Source organism: Narcine bancroftii, unplaced genomic scaffold (genome assembly GCF_036971445.1).
Source record: "Narcine bancroftii isolate sNarBan1 unplaced genomic scaffold, sNarBan1.hap1 Scaffold_133, whole genome shotgun sequence".
NCBI classification, from domain to species: Eukaryota; Metazoa; Chordata; class Chondrichthyes; order Torpediniformes; family Narcinidae; genus Narcine; species Narcine bancroftii.
The window spans coordinates 220,634-235,786 of record NW_027211868.1 but is presented as its reverse complement, the minus strand read 5'-3'; the positions used below and the strand labels follow the sequence as shown (position 1 = coordinate 235,786).

The window sequence follows — 15,153 nt, the reverse complement described above, 5'->3', positions numbered from 1 at the left end:
CAGCAAAGCTCTTGCATTTTAAATAAGAGCTGTTTTGTGAAGTGTTTGTGTTTGTTTGTGACCTAAACGACTCCTCCAATCCATCTCTTTCAAAAACATGTCTATGTACAATGTAAAATAAATAATCTGTCACACGACAGATGCAGCAGAGGAGTTGTGATAAAATCAATGGTGTCCTTGCGAAAAAAAAAGTGGGAAGAGGTATAATCTGGTGAGTGGAGTTTGTAATAATTTGAAACTTGAACCTCTATCTCTATTTCAGGAGACAATTTACTGTCATGTAATTAAAAAGTGTCATATCACACAAAATTGTTTTTTTCCTGCTGTAAGACAAACAGACTCTTCCCCCCTCTGGCAGATATTGCCTGAAATGCCTCTTGCAGTCAGAGAAAGACTGAGTGCTTTCCCCCCCCCCACCACCACCCCAAACCCTGGGCCAAGTCACTGAGGGTCTGTGGATTCTCTTTCAATGCTCACAGACCAATCCAAGTCATTGGCAATGTGAGCTCCAGTTTTGAACCTCTGACATAATTAGGAACCATTTAGCACTCACTCGTATCCCAGGTCTGATACCTGACACCCTTTTAGCCAGTTTTGACCCAGTCTCTAGCAATCCACAGCCTGGTGTGGGTTCCTTGACTGCTTTGTCCAGAAGCCTGCAGCGTGCGTGGGTTTCTCTCCACAAGTCACCAACAGCCTGCCACCTATGTGGGTGTTTCAGCTGCAGATCCCCTCACTGGTCGGCTTCCTTGGTCACTGACCCGTGGATTGAATCCTCTGCTTCTGAGATGTTGGTGGGGTGTGGTCTTTCTGTTTTCTGGTGCCCTGCACTAGTCGACCGCTTCTGCAGAATTCACGGTGGCAAGGAAACCTAACAAATCTAAATTTAAAAAAATTAACTAAGAGGAGAATCTCACATGTCTAGAGGGATGGAAAGGGCATTATTACAAATTGAAGCCTGATATTTGTATATTCAGATGCCAAATTTACAAAAGTAAAGAGTAGATGTTTCTCAAGCTATATGTAATTTTTTCCAAAGGAATACATCGTTGAATTTTTGCATGTCATCTTGGCATCCCTAAAAATATATATATATCTGATTTCCAAGTAAATGCAATACATGTGCTCATCACCGCTAACGTTAATTTAACAAATTTCAATTGGTATATTAATAGATTTAATTTGGGCCTTGTTCCTTCAATATTTCGTATGAAAAATAAGGTCAGATTCTGTGGAAAAACATCTCCTATAACTTGTTCCATAAATATTGTAATTCTCCCCAAAAACATCTTGCATTAGGACAAAGATAAGATGAATGCAAGAAAGTTGCGACATCTTAACCACACCTAAAACATTGATCTGATAATTCTGATTTTATTCTATTCAATTTCACTGGTGTAAGAAGTAAATGTAGAAAATAAACTAGTTGTGAATTCCTTCTTCACTGCTGCAGTGTGGAACTCTGGTCAATAGATCCAAAATGCTGCGTTGAAGTGAATTAATACAACTCCCCTGGATCATGTGATCTCTATTGCCATATTAGCTTCCTGAGGAGGTTTTCACATCCAACAGCCTGAGTCACCTGACTCCAGGTGCAGGTTTCAGATAAAATCCTTGCTGACATCTGCTACATGACTGATGTAAAAACAATTATACTGAACTAATTTATATCTTGCATTGAGATCCTAAAATGGATCTCCCCATATTTGCCAATTAATTTCAAAATTCAGATCCATTTCCCACCTTTGTCTCAACTTATGAACTTCTCATTTAAAAGTTCCTACTTGTAATAAAGAGGACATCATCAAATAATTTTTTTAACAATTCCTCTTATAAGGAATTTCTATTTCAGTACAACATGGTTGGTCCTAACTTATCCTTCAAATATGTTCTAAGTTGGAAATAGCAAAAACGATTGCGATGAGTTATACGTTATTTATTTCTCAGTTGTTCAAATGACATTAATTCACCCCTTTCATAACAATCTTCAACATTTATAATCCCCTTACAAAACCAGCTATCCAGAAATTCATGATCCTTTAAAAAAAGATACGAGGATTTTGAATCAAAGCCATTCTGGGTGATGTACATCCACTTACACCAATTACATCATTTATTTTATTCCATATATTAATCAAATGTTTCAACAATTGTGTGTCTTTATTACCAACCATTAATTTTGATTCCCACTTGTACATAAATTTTTGTGCTTTTCACTCTCCTATTTTATTTTATTTTATTTTTTTTAGTTTTTTATTTTTCACACCATAAATCACATTAACCATGACACACAGTTTTTCCTGTTCAAACATATACAGTGCCATTTTTTCCTCCCTCCTCCCATCCCACCCTCCCTACCTCCCCCCTCCCATCCATTTAAGGTATACAATCTAGGATACATTAAACCAGTCAGACAATGTTGTCATTCAAGAAAAATACACCAGAAATTCTACTGAGTCCATTCTTTTCATTTCCTTTTCCTTCCGTTAACTTAGGTAATGATTGTCCCCAGTAGGTTTTCGCTATTGTGTTTAATGTAAGGCTCCCATATTGTTCGAATATTTCAATATTATTTCTTAAACTATATGTTATTTTTTCTAATGGAATACATTTATTCATTTCTATATACCATTGTTGTATTTTCAAATTATCTTCCAATTTCCAGGTTGACATAATACATTTTTTTGCTACGGCAGGAGCTATCTTAACAAATCTTTTTTGTGCATCCTCCAAATCAATTCCAAATTCTTTGTTTTTTATGTACTCTCCTATTTTATTTGATTCTATTTTAATCCTTTCAAAAAAGGAAGCAATAATTCTCATTTGAGCTGCTCCATAACAATTTTTAAAATGAGGAAGCTTCAGTCCTCTCAATGCAGAATTTGCATTGGGTCACTTGTAACATGGGATTCAATTGGAAATGGGTTCATGTGACATAAAACCATGATGCAGAATGTTTTCTAAGAATGGAATACACGAGGAGGGTTGTCTAGGGCTCCAGCAGGATATAGATCACAAGATATAGGAGCAGAAGTAGGCCCGTCGAGTCTGCTCCACCATTCTTCCACTCACCCCCACTCCCCAGCTCTCTCCCCATTACCCTTAATTTCTTGATGTATCAAATACCTGTTAATCTCTGCCCTAAATACACCCAATGACCTCACGTGGGTTTCACGACCCACTGACAAAACCAATTTTTCCACATTTGTTTTAAATTGACACCCTTTTATCCTGAAATTATGCTCTCCTGTCCTAGAATCCCCTACCATGGTAAACATCTTTGCCATATGTACTCTGTCCAAGCCTTCCAGCATTTGAAATGCCTCTGAGGTCCCCCTTATCCTTCTGTACTCCAACTTGCACAGTTGAAGAGTCGACAATTGTTCCTCATACACTAACCCTTTCATTCCTGATATTATTCCAGTAAATCATCTCTGACCTTCTCCAACACCAACACATCTTTTCTCAAATACGGCACCAAAAACTCTAATTCTGATTGAATGGAAAGAGAATTCTCCAACGACACAAACACAACGGTTACATGATATTATGTCTTGTTGATATTTACCACTCGGGAAGGTTCTTGTTGGTTTTCAGATAGAGGTGTGTTGTTCAGGGAATCATTAGTGTTTTGGTGACTCAACGTACCAGCATCTGAAGTCCGTTATCTCTTCAGAAAAGCTCTGATAGCTTTAGCATGGAGCAGAGCTGAGCCACGACTTTGCAGGTATTTAAGGGAGTGTGTGGGCAGGGTTTTTTCTGGACCAACAATCTCACCAAATGACTCTGCTTGAAATCAAGATTCAAACCATTTTGAGGAATACTACAGGAAATGTTCAACAAGAGCCTGATGTTCCCTGAGGAGTTTTCTTTCAATCGTGGAAATGTTTTTTTTTAAAGCCCGTTAATATTCCTGATACATATCTTTGTATTTAACTTTCAGGTTGCTATCTGTTGTTAACTTGGAGGCCTTTAATGGGGTGACTGGGTGGAATCTTTGCTTTAACCAAGCAGTTCTCTTGCAATTTTCCAGCTGTAGGATGCGATTCAGTTGCTTGCAAGTTTAGCAAGTGGGATTTTGATGTGAAATTGCAAATCACAGTGTCATTTTTGTGTTTGAAAATGCCAATGTGAAAATTTTAATTTTAGTCTTCTTGGTTTGCTTAAGTTTACAGAGGAGACGTTGGGTAAAGTTGAGAAGACAGAGTTGGATGCCCATTTGGTGAATCGGCTGGGCAAAGCATAAAGCACAAAATGAGGTACTTAAAAAATAATGAAGGAGACTGAAGTGCCGTTGAACCAAACCTAGGTTAAGAATTTAATTTTGTGCAGTGTACTTAAGAGACCAAACGATTTGGGCTTTTAGTGGTGACCTATTAAAATGAACAAAATCTGATAAGAATAGAAGTTTTATGGAATGTTTGGAAGTTGTCACAAAAAAATGGAGATATAAATTAGATGTTGTAATTAAGATAAATGAACAATACAATGAGCCTGGTGTCACAGTATCTGCCTCCCTCTACCGTACATCACCGTTAAACCTTCTCCCCAATATGAACCTGATGTATCTGACACTGTTAATCGTACATCAATGTTAAACCTTCTCACGAATGTGAATCCTGTCTCAAAGTTTCTGCCTCAGTCTATCGTACATCAACGTTAAACGTTCTCCCCCTGTGAACCTGGTGTAATAGAATCTGCCTCAGTCTACCGTCCATCACCGTTAAACCTTCTCCCCACTATGAACATGGTGTCTTGGTATATATCTCAATTTACCGTACATCACCGTTAAACCTTCTCACTACTGTGAACTTGGTGTCACAGTATTGGTCTCAGTCTACCGTACATCACTGATAAACCTCCTCCCCACTGTGCACCCAGTGTCATGGTATCCATTTCAATTTACCGTACATCACTGTTAAACGTTCTCCCCAATATGAACATGGTGTCACAGTATCTGACACAGTTTATAGTAAATCACTGTTAAACCTTCTTACTACTGTGGAATCCATCTCACATTTTCGGCCTCAGTCTACCATTCATAAACATTAAACCTTTTCCTCCTGTGAACCTGGTGTTAAAGTATCTGCCTCAGTTTAACGCACATCACCATTAAGCCTTCTTACTGCCCTGAACTCAGCGTCACAGAATATGCCAAAGTCTACTGTACTCTACCGTTAAAACATCTCCCCACTCTGAACCTGGTGTCGCAGTATCTCACACAGTCTATCGTACATGACTGTTAAACCTTGTTAATGTTGTGAACCCATTGTCTCAGTATCTCTTATCAGTCTACCATACATCATCGTTAAACATTTACACATCTGTGAATGGGTGTCACTGTATCTGACACAGTTTATCGTACATTACTGTTAAACCTTCTCCCCACTGTGAACCTGGTGTCACTGTATCTGACACAGTTTATCGTACATTACTGTTAAACATTCTCCCCACTGTGAACCTGGTGTCACTGTATCTGACAGTTTATCGTACATTACTGTTAAACCTTCTCACTGCTGTGAAGCAAATGTCACAGTAACGATCTCAGTCGTCCATACATCAGCATTAAACCTCTCTCCACTGTGAATCTGGTGTCACTTTTCCTGCTACATTTTAGTTTACATCAGCGTTAAACCTTATTCCCATTGTGAACATGGTGTCACAGTATCTGCCACAGTTTATTTTACATCACCATTAAATCTTATTCAAATTGTGAACCTGGTGTCACAGTATCTCACAGTTTATCGTACAATACTGTTAAATCTTGTTAATGTTGTGAACCCATTGTCTCAGTATCTCTTATCAGTCTACCATACATCATCGTTAAACCTTTACACATCTGTGAATGGGTGTCATTATATCTGACACAGTTTATTGTACATCACTGTTAAACCTTCTCCCCACTGTGAACCTGGTGTCACAGTATCTGACACAGTTCATCGTAGATTACTGTTAAACATTTTCGCTTCTGTGAACCCAGCATCACAGTAACTGTCTCAGTCTACTGTACATCATCATTGAACTTTATCCCCACTGTGCACCTGGTGTCACTTTATCTACCTCAACATACCGTACATCACCGTTAAACCTTCTCCCCATGTGAACCTGGTGTCACAGTATCTGACACAGTTTATTTTACATCACCGTTAAATCTTATTCAAATTGTGAACCTGGTGTCACAGTATCTCACAGTTTATCGTACAATACTGTTAAATCTTGTTAATGTTGTGAACCCATTGTCTCAGTATCTCTTATCAGTCTACCATACATCATCGTTAAACCTTTACACATCTGTGAATGGGTGTCATTATATCTGACACAGTTTATTGTACATCACTGTTAAACCTTCTCCCCACTGTGAACCTGGTGTCACAGTATCTGACACAGTTCATCGTAGATTACTGTTAAACATTTTCGCTTCTGTGAACCCAGCATCACAGTAACTGTCTCAGTCTACTGTACATCATCATTGAACTTTATCCCCACTGTGCACCTGGTGTCACTTTATCTACCTCAACATACCGTACATCACCGTTAAACCTTCTCCCCATGTGAACCTGGTGTCACAGTATCTGACACAGTTTATTTTACATCACCGTTAAATCTTATTCAAATTGTGAACCTGGTGTCACAGTATCTCACAGTTTATCGTACAATACTGTTAAATCTTGTTAATGTTGTGAACCCATTGTCTCAGTATCTCTTATCAGTCTACCATACATCATCGTTAAACCTTTACACATCTGTGAATGGGTGTCATTATATCTGACACAGTTTATTGTACATCACTGTTAAACCTTCTCCCCACTGTGAACCAGGTGTCACTGTATCTGACACAGTTTATCGTACATCACTGTTAAACCTTCTCCCCACTGTGAACCTGGTGTCACAGTATCTGACACAGTTCATCGTAGATTACTGTTAAACATTTTCGCTTCTGTGAACCCAGCATCACAGTAACTGTCTCAGTCTACTGTACATCATCGTTGAACTTTATCCCCACTGTGCACCTGGTGTCACTTTATCTACCTCAACATACCGTACATCACCGTTAAACCTTCACCCCCTGTGAACCTGGTGTCACAGTATCTGACACAGTTCATAGTATATCACTGTTAAACCTTCTCACAAATGTGAATCCTACTATAAAATAATGCTCCCCTTCTAAGTCTCGCTGTATTCGAATCCCACCTATTTTAAAAATTCCAAAAAAAGGAGAAAAATCAATCCCAAAACAAGCTACTCAAAAGTAGTAGCCCCCTAAAAATCTGGGTGTGTGGTAAAGTCCACAAGTGGCAGGTGACTAAAGGACTCAGTGTCACCCACCCCCAGTCAGACTTTCACAAAGTCCTGAAACAAAAACATTCAACCCAGTGATTCCAGTCCCAATGATTGTTCCGGATCTTCAACATCGAGAAGACTTTGCGTCAATTCAACTTTTTTTCCCATTCTTTCCATATTTTCCAATCTTCCCATTTCCATTCCCATTGACCCTTCCCTTTGGTGACAATGGTGACATTCGCCCATTTCCTTGTACATCTGGCAATGAATTAGCAAATATTAAAGCATCATGGTCATTTTCAATAAACTGAGATTGAAAATTCCCATAAAAATCTTCCAATACTGCCGAATAACGAAAAGCAAATTTATATCCCTTTTGCCACAATACTTCTTCGACTGAATTAAATTCTCGGACTCTTCTGATAATTTCTTGACTCAGATCTGCATTTAAAAAACCCTATTATTTTGAACCATAATTGGAGCCTGATTTTGCCGTGTTTTCTGCACCACCAATCGGAGGATCATCTCTCTGTCTTGATATTTAAAACAGAGATCGTGGTAATTGGCCTGGAAACGGTTTCTTCCTTAACGCTCTATTCACTCGATTTAATTCCAGTCCTTCTTGAATGAATTACCTGCCCTACACGTCTGGGATCCATTTCTTCAAAACCTTCACCGGATCCGAACCTTCCATATCTTCCGGAAGATCTACTATCTTAACATTATTTCTACTACTTTGGTTTTCTAATGAGTCAAACTTCTTCAATAATTCCTTCTTCTGAATCCCCCAATCTACAAAAGGATCTTCCACTATTTCCATTTTTTCTCTATTATGCTCCACTTGACTCTTGCATTCAAGAAAGCCTCCTCAATCTTTTTAAAATGATTTTGCACAGTATCCACTGATCGTGTCCATCTCGTAACATCGCTCTTAACTACATTAATATCTTGCTTCATAAAAGTCATTTCTTCACACACAGTGTTCATTTCAGTTTTCATTTCCGAAAATCTGATGAATCATCTGCATTGACATATTTGACATATCTTCCATGAGTTGAGCAATCCCTTCCAGAATTGGAAACACAGAAATCCAGTCCAGGATCCATCACCTACATTTGAGGCTGACCTTCTTTTGCCGCAGTCCCCAGTTCTTCAAATTCTAATGAAGTTGAGCATCTTCTTCCTCCATAGCAATAGGTCCTCTTCCGGTGCTGCTGCAGGTCTGGACACCCGACAACAGTGTGCCGACCTCGTCAGTTCACCGTCGCTCAGGCTCCCCCACAGCCCACACCTTCTCCAAACGTTTGTGGACCCCCGACGCACTGTGCATGCCCGGTAGGGCCACCGACTGCGCAGGTGCGTCTTCTGATGCTACACTGTACCTCCCCTGACCACCAGGCAATGCTGCAGGCTCACGGGCCAGTCCTCGCTCAGCTGGCCCACCCTCACGTCTGTGTTCATGAGTGCATGAGTCAAAACCGCTGAACACATCACTGAGCTGGCGCCATCTTGCGATAGCGCAAGTGGTACCGACAAAATACTTAGCCGGGCAGGAGTCCTCTGAGGATTGGAGACTCCAGTCGACGACTCCGTTGCTTCAACTTGAACTCGGCCACAATTCTTCAACACTTTTGTAAAGTAATTTCTTCTGGAACCGAGTTTTCAATTTTTTCACATTAGTAGCTATTTCGATCCTCCACTATTCCAAAGTCTATAAACAGTATTTTTAATCACTTTTACAACTTTTAAAATTGAACATTTAATAGTCTAACTGGGGAAGGGTGGAACCACACATCTACCCTCTGCGCAATCTTGTCACAGGATCTGACACAGTTTATAGTAAATCACTGTTAAACCTTCACATTACTGTGAATGCTGTCTCTCAGCTTCTGCCTCAATCTACCGTTAATCATCGTTAAACCTTCTCCCCCTGTTAACTTGGTGTTAAAATATCAGCCTAAGTTTACCACACATCACCATTAAACCTTCTCCCCATTGTGAGACCGGTTTTACTGTATCTGCTACAGTTTATTGTACATCATTTTTAAACCTTCTCACTACTGTTAACATGGAGTCACAGAATCTGCCTTATTCTACCATACATCTCTGTTAAACCTTCTCAGTACTGTGAATACAGTGTCACAGTATCTACCAAGTCGACTGTGCATCACCGATAAACATTCTCCCCACGTTGACCCATTTTTCACTGTTTTTGCCACCATTTATCGTACATCACAGTTCAGCCTTCTCCCCGCTATAAACTTGGAGTCACAGTATATTCCACAGTTTATTGTACATCACTGATATACCTTCTCCTCATTGTGAATGTGGTGTCACCATATCTGCGTCAGTCTTCTGTACATCACCATAAACATCTCCCCAATGTGAACCTGGTGTCACTTTATCTGCCACAGTTAATATTACATCACCATAAAACCTTCTTCCAACTGTGTACCTGGTATTCACAGCTTATCATGCATTACTGTTAAACCTCTCACTACTGAAAACTTGGTGTCACAGTATCTGCCAAAGTCTACTGTATATCACCGTTAAATATTCTCCCAACTGTGAACCTGGTGTCACAGTGTCTGATACAGTTTATCGTACATTACTGTTAAACCCGCCATATAAGCTCCAGATAGCGAAAGAGGAGTTCTCGCATCTGCAGGAACTGGGGATCATTCGTTGCTCCAACAGTCCTTTGGCCTCTCCGCTCCACCTGGTCCCAAAAGCCTCCGATGGCTGGTGCCCCTGCGAAGATTATCGACGGCTTAATCACATGACAGTACCTGACCGTTACCCCATCCCTCACATTCAGGACTTTATGGCCAATCTGCATGGTATGAGAGTATTCTCCAAGGTCGATCTGGTGTGCGTGTATCATCAAATGCCATTGCACCCCGAGGACATCCCCAAAACGGCCATCATCACCCCCTTCGGCTTGTTCAAATTTTTATGCATGCCTTTCAGGCTCATGAACACCGCCCAGACCTTCCAGCACCTCATGGATACGGTGCGCAGGGATTTGAATTTCGCGTTCATTTATCTGGATGACATTCTTGTCACCAACAGAGACTGGGCACAACACAAATCTCAACTGCACACCCTCTTGTCCCGACTGGCCGAATTCAGCCTAATGGTCAGCCCGGCCAAATACCAGTTTTGTGCAGAAGAAAATTTGGATGGGATGAAACTAATCCAGAATCCATCGCACAAGATTGCAGTAATTGGATTGAGCGTCTTCAAATACTTGGAAGTTTTGAAGTCAACAGACTTTGGAGTGGCCACATTTGCTCAGTTACACGATTTTTCTGATGTAAGTGAAGGTGGTTTTGATCCTGTCAGTTACTGAGTCCTGTGAAATAACCAAGTGCGAGTAGATGGTGGATTTGTAATGGGAAAAGCCAGAGTGGCTCCATTAAAGTCAGTCACCAGACCTTGAATGGAATTGACTGCTGCTATTATGGCGAGCAAAATGGACGCTATGTTAAGAAGAGAATTACAGATGGAGTTAGCAGATCCTGTGTTTTGGACTGATAGAACATCAGTGCTTAAATATATTAATAATGAAATCATGAGGTTTCATCTCTTTGTGACTGACAGAGAGAATGAAAACCTGGACAACAACAAATGGCAGATTTACCACAGGACAGAGTTTCAACTGATGAATTCACATTTACATCCGTGGAAGTTGATTATTTTGGTCCTTTGCAAGTAAAGTGAGGACGAAGTGTTGAAAAACGATATGGAGTTATTTTCACTTGTTTGACTATGAGAGCAATTCATATTGAAGCAGCGTCATTGCTTGATACAGACTCTTTTATTAATGTTCTTTGGCGTTTTATTCCTAGACGTGGTCAAGTAAAAGAATTATGTTCTGATAATGGATCTAACTTTAAAGGAGCTGATCGAGAATTATGAAAAGTTATTCGAAATTGGAATCAACATCAAATTCATGATGCATTATTTCACAAAGAAGTTAATTGGATATTTAATCCACCCATAGTTATGGGTGTGGTACGGGTAAGGGTTAGTTGGTTGTGGAGAACGTTTACAAAGGTCTGTACTGGGCAGTACTGGGCAGCAATGCTTAATGTTGTAATGGATGCGGAAGCTCTGGGAAGGGGTAAGGGAGGGACTGGCCAGGAAGTCTGCAGATGCTGGGGCCCAGGGCAATGCACAAACATGCTGGGGAAACTCATGGATAGTTTTGTGAGGAGCAGGTCCTGCATCACGAGTCAAATTAAGTATTTCGAGGAGGTGTCAAAGAAAATAGATGAAGGTCAAGGTCTGTATGTGCTGCACGTGGATTTTAGTAAGGTGCTTGACAAGGTCGTCACGGTGGCCTCATTCAGAACGTCGGGAGGCATGGGATCCATGGAGCCTTGGCTGTGTGAATTCAGAATTGGCTTGTCTGCAGTAAACAGAGGGTCGTAGTAGATGGAACAATGACTAGTGGTGCACCAAAGGGATCTGCTCTGGGACCCCTGCTCTTTGTGATTTTTATGAATGATGATGGGAGTGGAAGGGTGAGTACGTCAGGGGATGACACAGAGGTAGAGATGTTGTAGACAGTGTAGAAGGTTGTCATAGGTCATCCAGTTTGCAGAGAAGTGACAGATGGAGTTATATCCTGTAAATACAGATGTACTTAAATAAGCAACTGGTCCAGGTTTATTTCCAGAGTCATTTTTAAGGGCACGAATAACAGTTATTCCAAAGAAGGTTGGAGACCCATTAAAATTAGCTTCATATAGACCAATATCTTTATTGAATGTGGATTACTAGAACGTGAGGGCAGAGCACTTGGTTAATGGCAGGATGATGAACAGTGTGCAGGACAGAGATATATTTAGATCCTGCTCCATAAATCGCTCAAGGTTGCTGTGCAAATTGAGAGGGATTTTGAGATGGTGTATTGTGTGCTGGCCTTCAGGAGTCAGGGATTGAGTTCAAGAACTGAGAGGTAACGTTGCAGATGTATAAAATTCTAGTCAAACCACACTTGGAATATTGTGTGCATTCCTGGGGCGAGAATACCAGTGGATGTCTAAATAAGGTGAGATGAGGGAACTTTAGACAAGATGTGAGGGGGATATTTTGTTGACACAGAATGTATTGGGTGGCTGGAATGCATTGCCAGGGGTAGTAGTGGAGGCTGGTCCAAAAAAGGCATGAAAAAGATTTTAATTTCGGGACAGGAATAAAAGAAAAACAGAAGGTACTGGTAAGAGGGAGGGAAGAGTAATATTGTTGTGGGGTAGGTTCAGATGGGTCAGCTGAAGGGACTCGACTGATCCATCCATGATTTGTCCAGCATCTTGCTGCCATGTCGTGGTGAACCAGGGTGTTGCCTGATGGAGACACGGTACTCTGAGGTCTGCAGATATAGATTGTGGTTTTCTCCATAACACACTTCCTCAGGTAAAGCAGAGGAAGGGAAAGGCCCTAGTGTGCAGGGGTAGGGAGGGGGTGATGGGGGGAGAGTTGGGGCCCTCCAAAGTCATCGTGATCAGGCCTCGGAGACGGCATCTCTATCACTCGTATTTCTCTTCCCAGGAGAAGGAGCGATCTCAGAGAAAAGAGACGTGTCCAGAAGAACATTGCATCTCAGCTGAACAGAGGACGGACAACATCACGATGGCCTGAACCCCTCCCCTTCTCCCTCTGGCCCTGCCAACTCCATTTCCCACTTCTTCCATATACCTTCACCCACCCATTTCTCCCCTACCTATCCTCCATTCCAACCCCCTCCCACTCACCTTCCCCTTCACCTACCCTCACACCTATGCCCTATACTCAGCCCTCCTCCCTTCACCTCCCCCTCCCCTCTCCTTTGCCCCTCCCCTTCGCCTCCTACCCTTCCCCTCCTCCCCTTCCCCTCCTCCCCTTCCCCTCCCCTTCCTACCCCTAACTTAGGGGAAGGAGGGATAGGGGAAGGGGGTAGGAGAAAGGAGGTAGAGGGTAGGGGTAGGTAATGGGGTAGTTGTAGGGGGTGCAGGTATGGGGTAGGATTAGGGGAAGGGGGTAGGTGTAGAGGATAGGGGTAGGGTTTAGGTTAGGGTTGAGGAAGGTGGTAGAATTAAGATAAGGGTCAGGGACGGGTAGAGGTACAGTTAGGTTTAGGGTTAGGAGATGTGGGCTCGGGTTAGGTCGAGGTTTAGGGTTAGGTTTAGAGTTCGGGGAAGTGGGCTTGTGATAAGTTTAGGGGAAGGGGTAGGAGTAGGAGGTAGAGGTGGGGTGTGAGTTGGGGTTTGGGGAAGGTGGGTAGGATTAGGGTTGGGTTTAGGGGACAGCGTAGGGATAGGGTTAGGGGACAGAGTGGAAATAAGAGTTAGGGTTGGGGACGAGGTGTAGTGTTTAAGGGTATCGGTTGTGTTAACGTGAAGGTTAGAGTTTGTTAGGGGTTAGGGTTAGGTTGGGGAGGGGAGCGGAGGAGGCGAACGGGCCACGGGAAATGGGGAGGTGATGGGGGAGGGGAATAGGCATGGGAATGAGGAGGGGTACGGTGTAGAGGAAATGGGAGGTGAATGGAGGAAGGCATCGCTACCCCCTCCGCTCCCCACACCTTCCCCCACATTATCCCTGCCTCCTCTCCTCCTTCCAGAGGAAGCCGGGCCTCATACCGGCCAGAACCTCCCTGTAATTTCAGAGCCTCCGTATCAGGAAGTGCCTTCGACGCTTGCCGCTGGACAGACATCTTGTCTCTTGATTCATTCTATACCGTTGATATTAAATTTAAAAATGGTTTGGTCTTTTAAAGCTTGAACTCAAAAGGCTGGTCCAGATAGACAACACAGAAACAGGCCCTTCGGCCCCACTCTTCTGCTGGCTGTGCTGTTGTAATCAGTCCATATTCCTCTCCACCTTTTCATTCTTAGCTCCCATCCAGCTCATGTTGCCTTGTCAATCTCACGGTCTGTGGGAAGAAGCTATTTCCCTCCCTGGCTTCTCTGCTTTTATTCTTCCATATCTCCTTCCTGATGGCAGGGGGACAAAGATGCTCTTTGCTGGATATCTTGGAGTCTATTTACAGAGCCCATCCCTGCAAAAAATTCAGGGGTCCCTTGCCTTGAGGTTCCACCCATGTTGCCTCTCCCTCGGCACTCTCTCGTCAGAACACAACTGCACCTTCCTTCCCCTCCTCTCCCAGGTCTCAGTATCCCCCTGACAATTCCAGTCAGCTGCCATGTCTACACCCTGCCCCACCTGCTATCGAATGCCCTGCATCCTCCTTCCCCGTTGGTTAACTCCTGTTATCAGGCATCAGAATGGACCCCACCCTGTTGAAACTACCCGTATTCTCACTGATCTCTCTGCACCACTGCCCTCCATCCAGGGGTCTTGGTTGTCTTGTGGTGATGGTGGAGAACAAAGTACCAACTCAAGGAGATTGGGAGCAGTAAGGAGACCCCCAGTTCCAGGAGACATGGAGAACCACAGAGATGAACAACTCTGTCAATCTGGTAGAACCTGGTCATCAGGTGCAAGGAGCTCTCGGGTACTGCTGCACGTGAGGCAGGTGTGGCCCATCCCCACACCTCCACCCTGTCAATTCCAAAAACACATTTCCTATTCATGTGGGGGTCCAAAATGGATAGAGTCTGGAGGACCATGTACGTCGTCAATCAATGGGGGCATAACCCTAACCAGCATGGCTATTGTGTATGGCTGTGCTTGGAAACAAAGTGCAAGGGCACCAAAAGCCGCTATGTGCTGAAGTTCTACCTGGCTCAGGTGTTGCGAAAGATTGGTCTGGCCCTGATGCCACACAATGTCCTAGTCAGCAGGACTTTGCCCCATCACCTTCATGGGAATGGTTGCATAGACAAACACTGTTGACCACAGGGCCATCAGGCAGTGGTCAGCATG

General features: G+C 42.6%; 1 long non-coding RNA gene across 2 annotated transcripts in view; it reads left to right on the top strand.

Annotated features, from left to right (window-relative positions):
- LOC138750386 (uncharacterized) overlaps nucleotides 1–13,267 on the top strand; it is a 28,785-nt gene extending 15,518 nt beyond the window's left edge. For both annotated transcript variants that reach the window (XR_011349301.1, XR_011349300.1), the window contains exons 2-3: nucleotides 4,169–4,259; nucleotides 12,841–13,267. This is a non-coding gene — a long non-coding RNA (uncharacterized lncRNA). The remainder of the gene's footprint in view (nucleotides 1–4,168; nucleotides 4,260–12,840) is intronic.
- Nucleotides 13,268–15,153: the final 1,886 nt, after the last annotated feature.